The following is a 6,578-nucleotide window of genomic DNA, read 5'->3' as shown; positions in this document are numbered from 1 at the left end:
AACGCGGTCCTGTCAGCGAGCCGGTCGGGGGCGAAGGACTCGGCCGTTAGGTGGGAAAATGACGATGTGGCTGTAACGTCTGCGCCTCCTTTCTATGTCTCAAAATGGCGGATAGGCCGCTTGGACCGGAGCAGCAGGTACCGTGTCAGCGGACTGTATCCTCGGGCACAGAGAACCGCCTTCCCTCTGGGACAAAATAAAAAAAAAAGCAGTCGGTCAATGTCAGCTACTGCGCGAGCTAACTGTCGCTAACTGGGCTTGAATTGAACGCGGTACCGGAGTGAAGAGTCAACTTTCTGACTGAAGCTAACTTGGCTAACGTTAACTTTAGCTAACGATAACGCAGAGCTACCGGCTGTCAGCTCGACCGGGAGTCGTTACCGACGTCAACACGGTGGCGAGAACGTGTCGGTGTGTCCGGCGTGGTGACACCAGCGTTTATTACAGTGGCGTCTGGCGTCCGGCGTCCATCCCGAGTCGGTAATGGGCAGTAATTAGCACAGTGGGAAGCAGAGTCTCTGCCTGTCAACGTTGTTAAAAAATACCACACGGCCAAATCCAATGTAGCTCACGCGGCCCTTACATTAGCCGTGCTACCGGTGAGTCGTTCGAACGTGTTGCTGCTGTCACCGTGTTGATGTTGTGTTAATCGCTTGTGTCCAGTGTTGGGATCTGAAAAGGGCGTAAAGAGCGGCTCGTCTTCTGTCCTCAGCTGTTTCCAGTGCACGCACACACACACACACCAGTGCAGTGGAGCGCCACACAACCCCTGCTGCAGTTTTCTACCGTGGCATGTTCCTTCGCATGTCTTCTCTGCTGTGTCTTGGCTGTGTAGCTGGAGGGTGCTCCCTGCGTCTCGCATGCTTCATGCGGTTTGTTGGCACGGTGTTATAAAATCAGGGTGGAGCACATCGGAGGGGATGAGTTTATAGGAACTGCCTCTACCCGGTGCCCGAGTGTCTCTCTCATTGTGCGGATGCGACTTGAGGGGATTTGTGGAACCTGGGTTTACATTGAGATGAATGGAAATCGGTGGCGATTGGTGGCTGGCAAGGTTGTGCACTGAATTCCACAAACGGCGCTCTCTCTTGATTTACGCAAGCATGTCACGGATGTATCGGATAGAAAGCACTGGTTAAAGTCGGAGACCGTGGCTGTTTTAGTTTCCTCTGCCACGCCTGTAAGGACTGCCTTGCAGCTGATAGACTGGACTTATTGGACATTGATGAAATTGTTCAGCTTTCTAAAAAGAAACCCCGTCTGTGCTCCACTCTCAGGTAAGAGTGTTTGTGTTTTAGACTTGAATTTAACCAAATGCAACGGTTTTGAAGAGGGGTGTGTACCATATTTCTGCTTGTAGTTATTTTGACAGCTATTCTTAGCAACATAACCAAATTAAAAGAAATGGATCTACTAAAATGGCAATAATGTTTGTTTGATTTCTAATATCATAGGCAAAGAATATTTTGGCACTGTGGTTGTGGACTTACAGGGTGTTTTCACACCTGCCTTGTTTGGTTCGAATGTTTCCTTTCATTTGCTTTGATGATAACATCCAAAGCCATGATAGTAATTGAAATATAGAGGCAATGATATTAATCGGATATTTTAATTGTCTCCATTGAAATGAAGCTACACACATGTAGATGATGGCGTCAGGACGTAGCCATGTCATACAAAGTTTTTGAGTGTGCTGGCAAAATTACAATGTGAAACCAAAAGTATACAATGGAGCATAAACATTAACCTTGGACTTGCATCTGTGAAAACACCTGACAGTGATGCTGAAAAGACTCAAAGTTCAAACTAGTTTCAAATTGTGTCTAGCTACCCATTTTCTGTTTGACTACTGGGAATAACAAGCTAATATGACAACAGCAGCACTTTGTTTTTGTATAATATCGACATGCTTCATTTCTCTAGTGGTAATTGTGGGAGACAGTGGATGCAGTCAGTTGGTTGTACTTGAAAGCGTTCTTGGTCAGTCCTGAGTTTTGTCAGAGGTTGATTTGAATAAGTGCATCCCTGCAGCGGGGGTCTATTCAGTGCTGTCAGTAATGGAACCGCTGCACCAGCACCAATTGTACATGACTGCAATACAAAGCTTCAGCAGTTGGAAGTGTTGCTTTGCTTGGGCTCGCTTCCACTTCTTCAGCAGGAGACTTGAACACTTTACAGTTACAGATCTTGTTGATCGTTTTTCTCTCTAATACCGTTGTAAAAGACTGACAGGATTTTTGGAGGTATTGCCTAAAAGCGGGCAATGGGGGAATCCTCCTTATTTTAAGTCAACAGATGATGAAAGTGAGAGGCTGTTTGTCTTTGTGATTGTGGAGGGCTGAAGAGCAGGCCTCCACATTACTCTCCCTCCCTGCCCAGTCACACTGACGTTGACCTTCCACACAGCTTACCCAGCAGCTAACTGACTGGTGATAACTGACCTGCTGCCAACAGCAGCTGCCTGTCAACTCACAAATGGCCACTTTGACACAGTGTTTGTCAATCATTTTTAAAATAAAATGATTGACAATGTTTGTGTGAAACTAATATCAGTGCCAACGATCTCAAGAAGCTATTGAATATAACTTAAGCAACCACTTATCCTTTAGTGTGTGCCAAAGTAGCTTTTGGAGAATTAAGAGGTTGGATTTGAACATGTTTCATGCTTGGCAACAACAACTGGCAGACTTTGCATTCACATCCAGTCTAAATTTAGAGCTGTGACAATTTATATCACCAACTTGTTGGCATGACGTGAATGCCCTGGAGAGATCCAAATCATATTGATTTGAACAAGCACCTTATGGCTGCTAAGTGGGACTTTGCTTGTACCATACGAGTAATTGAAACCTGTATTTCTATATGAAAGAGGCTAACTAGTCAGTATTGTGTTGTTCCCACTTGTGTGTGCCGGTTGTTATATACAACTGAGTTGTTGTTTCTGTGAGTGTCCTGCCTGCTCTGTGTTTTGTTCCTCTGTTGGTTTTGTCAGTGGATGAAGGCTCTCATATAATTTATGATTAAATATCGATTCAGTTTAAGATATTGCATTTTACAAAACCAATTTTACTTGGATACAAAAGACATTCTCAGAACTAAAGCTGTAAACTGTGCATGGAAAACTTGGTGCAGGTATTGGGCTGAGGAATTGAAACAATATTCGTTGATTGAGTTTAAGTCATAAGTGCTTTAACTTAAGACAGAGCTTTAACTTAAGTAGAAAAGTTTAATATTTTCTTAGATAATGACCAAATATGCATTTTTAAAAATCTATAATACATAGATAAATGGGTAAATCACAGTAGCTTATAACTATAGTTAATTAAAATGATGTGACCTCCAGTGTTTGTGTGTTACTTGTGCTCAGCTGGAGTCGAGCTTTGTCAACAAGCAGAGTCCACTTTTTTGTCACATCCCAATGAGTGCACACATTATAAAGCTGCATTGTTCAGTCACCTTTTACTGTTCTATTTTCATGCGTCTATGAGTAAGTTAGCTGTTTCTGCATGCCATACTGTAGTCTAGCTTTTTAGAATTGCTCCATGTCGTTTGTAAAAAGTCAGTCAAGTATGATGATAATGTTACTTTCCCAGTTCAGAGACGATATGAAGTCACCAAAACAAAAAAATGAAGTCGATCCAGATTCCAGCTGTTTGAGATGCTTGGTTTTGAAAGAGGATAGTGTCATAAGGACACTGAGAAAACTCTGAGCTGTGAACCAGAGGTGACAGTGAGGCGATAGCTTTGTCAACATGATTGTATGTTTGCTTTTTGACAAGCTGCTAGGACACAATTTCACACGAACAGACTTTACTGCTGACTGGTGTTTTTATTTCCATCCTCTCGCCCTGCATTCCTCAGGGGTGTGTTCCTTTTTGAAGACATTGAAGTGTTGATTATTAGAAAATGTTGAACACATACCTTGTCGGCCATATTTGACAGGTTGAGTAATGATAAGCTGTAATATGGTACAAATTTATGATGGGTTGCAGTTTGACCAGATGCCAAATTGGTCAGCTTCAGTGTTGTTACATGTGCACTAACCACTTATTGAGTTTTTGAGAGTTTTGTGCTTTTCTGAAAGGTTTTCTGACACATTACTCTGATCGTTATTATTGTGGGTTTTCTGTTTTTGTTACTTGCTGTTTTGACTTAAATCCTGTGTTTGGGTTTTTCAAATATGTAGGCCCAGCTCTAATGCCAGACTTCATAAAAACAGATTGTGCACAGACAGTGACACAATGGGTGTGGTTCATTACAGTTTTGTCGTGACATTTGGCTGTTGAATTGAGACGGAGACAGAGGAATCATTCCATTTTTCATTAAAAATGGCCTTCACTACAGACGACCTGTTGGCACCCATCAGGAAATTAAACATCTCTCAAGAGTCTGCTCCATTATTATAAGGAGCACTTTACTGTACAGTTGTCGCTGCTACACAAAAACAAGAGAATCAATGGTAGGAAGACACATAACCATTATTAACCATCAGCAGGCAGATTTATAGATGCTGCAGCCCATTCCCCCTTCCATCGAGACTGGACTGCATTTTTGTGCTGAGGCAATTAGTCTGATTATGGGATTGTGCAAACAATTTGCTCAATACTGAAGCCACAAACGAGATTTGCAGAGAGGGGAGTCTAACACATTAATGGATACATACAGTGATGACAGCTGCCAGCAGCACAGAGGGAGGTGTCAGTGTATAGTGGATGACCTAATTTCACTCCCGATAGCGGTTGTACAAGTTGATTTAGAAGGTTCGTGCTTTTAATGCACGTTTTGTTTGTGGAGAGTTTTGAAGGAACCATTTTATCTTCAGTGCCATCGTCCTACCGTGTTGTTGTTATGCTATGACCCTGAACCATGGCTGAGTTGTTGGGCAGCATGCACCCCCAGCATGCCGTAATCCACACAGTCAGAGCTAAGCAGACATTTGGATGGCTGTTAGGTGGGGACATCAGGGTTCAGGGGTTAGCTGTTGGCTACGTTAGGTTGCTGTCTGGGTGTCAAAGTGTCAAAAATGCAAATAAAAAAGCAAAAACTAGTGTTTTACTTAATTCCTTAGAAGAATCAGTATTACATCTGTGTCCTTTGTGTTTATGTTTCCCCTATGTTTTCTAAAGCTGCTTTCAGACATGCACTGAACTCAGCAGATCCTCCATATTTTCTCCTGAGAAGGTACATGTGTGAATGCAAATGTCAGTTAGAGGCACTGTAGTTTCTGTGGACTTTCTCCGCCTGGTCCCCTAGTATAAAGTCTTTGGATAGCCAGGAGATTTCGATTTGAGAACACAGCAGGGGATCCCCTGCTGGATTGATGGAACTACTAACACGCGACAGATGCAAAAATGAAATGAAAACAAAAAAACAAACGAATATCTCCTTGTCAAAAAGCTGTGCCATACACGTAGAAGACACTGACGAAGATGTCAAGAGAGTTTGTGGTGATTGTGATCAGAGCTGACGACGGTGTCTGGGTGCTTTAAACATGATCTCAGCCATGGCATTAATACGTCACTTCCTGCCTCTGTCTGCTCCACCTCTTGCCTCAATAATGCAGAAGATTGGTTGCTGTTGTGAACGCTTCCGTGCAGAGAACCTCCCGCTGCGTTGTGCATGTGTGAAAAGCAAAGTCTGGGTTAAGTCTGCACCCAATTCTCTGGATTTTACCACAGGTCATGTCTGAAAACAGCTTATGTTGCTTTGCTTCTTGTGTGAGCGAGGAGGAATGTAAAAGAGGAATTTTCCCTTGTGGTAATGTCACTCCTGCATCAGCAGCTGAATTGAATAATGTGTAAATTTTCCTTCATTGCAATGGAATGTTTCCAATCCTCATGCTTACTCCAGATACATCTGTTTCCTTCAGGGGACCCGTTCCCATGCAGCAAATCTCTTGCCTAACACACTCGCTCTTCTGCACGTGTCCGGACGTTGGTGCCATGTTTTAGTTTTGTCGGTTTGTTGCAGGTCTCTGGAAAGACATAAATTGACTTTGTTTGAACCGTTCTTTACTGGTCTGGCAGAGATTTAGTCAGATTGGTCCCAGTAGACTAAGAGGCTTATTGTAGCTCACAGTTGGTATTCTAGCTGCTACCTGTGTTGGTCAACTGCTTTTCACGACTACGAAGCAGTATTAAAAATAGACATTATTGTTCCTCACATCAGTATTCCACTCCCAACAATAAATTAATATTCAGACTCACACTAATAAATGATTACAAATGGACGTAGTGATTTCATTGTGCCATCAGCCAGCTTTTGAGGAGGTGTCATAATGGTATGAAAATGTCAGGGGAATTCGACAATAGCTCAGCCGTTACTCAAGCCTGCTCGGCTGTGTCCTGTTTTTCTTTTCTTTATGCAACCTGGGAGGAGAAGCAGTTGCACTGAGAATGTGGGTCAGCCCTTGTATGTGCGCAGAGAGAGGAATTTGCTGCAAGAGCAAAGCAGACTGGTGACATGACTGACTGACTGGACATGACAAGACTCATCGTGAAGCGTAGATGGCAGAATTGCAGCTGTAAAGCTAATGTTGGAGTGCTCTATGGAAAGTGTATGATAGATGAGTGTATGTT

The sequence above is a fragment of the Hippoglossus stenolepis genome, chromosome 4 (assembly GCF_022539355.2).
Source record: "Hippoglossus stenolepis isolate QCI-W04-F060 chromosome 4, HSTE1.2, whole genome shotgun sequence".
NCBI lineage: Eukaryota > Metazoa > Chordata > Actinopteri > Pleuronectiformes > Pleuronectidae > Hippoglossus > Hippoglossus stenolepis.
The sequence above is the reverse complement of the archived record's forward strand: the minus strand, read 5'-3'. Positions refer to the sequence as shown.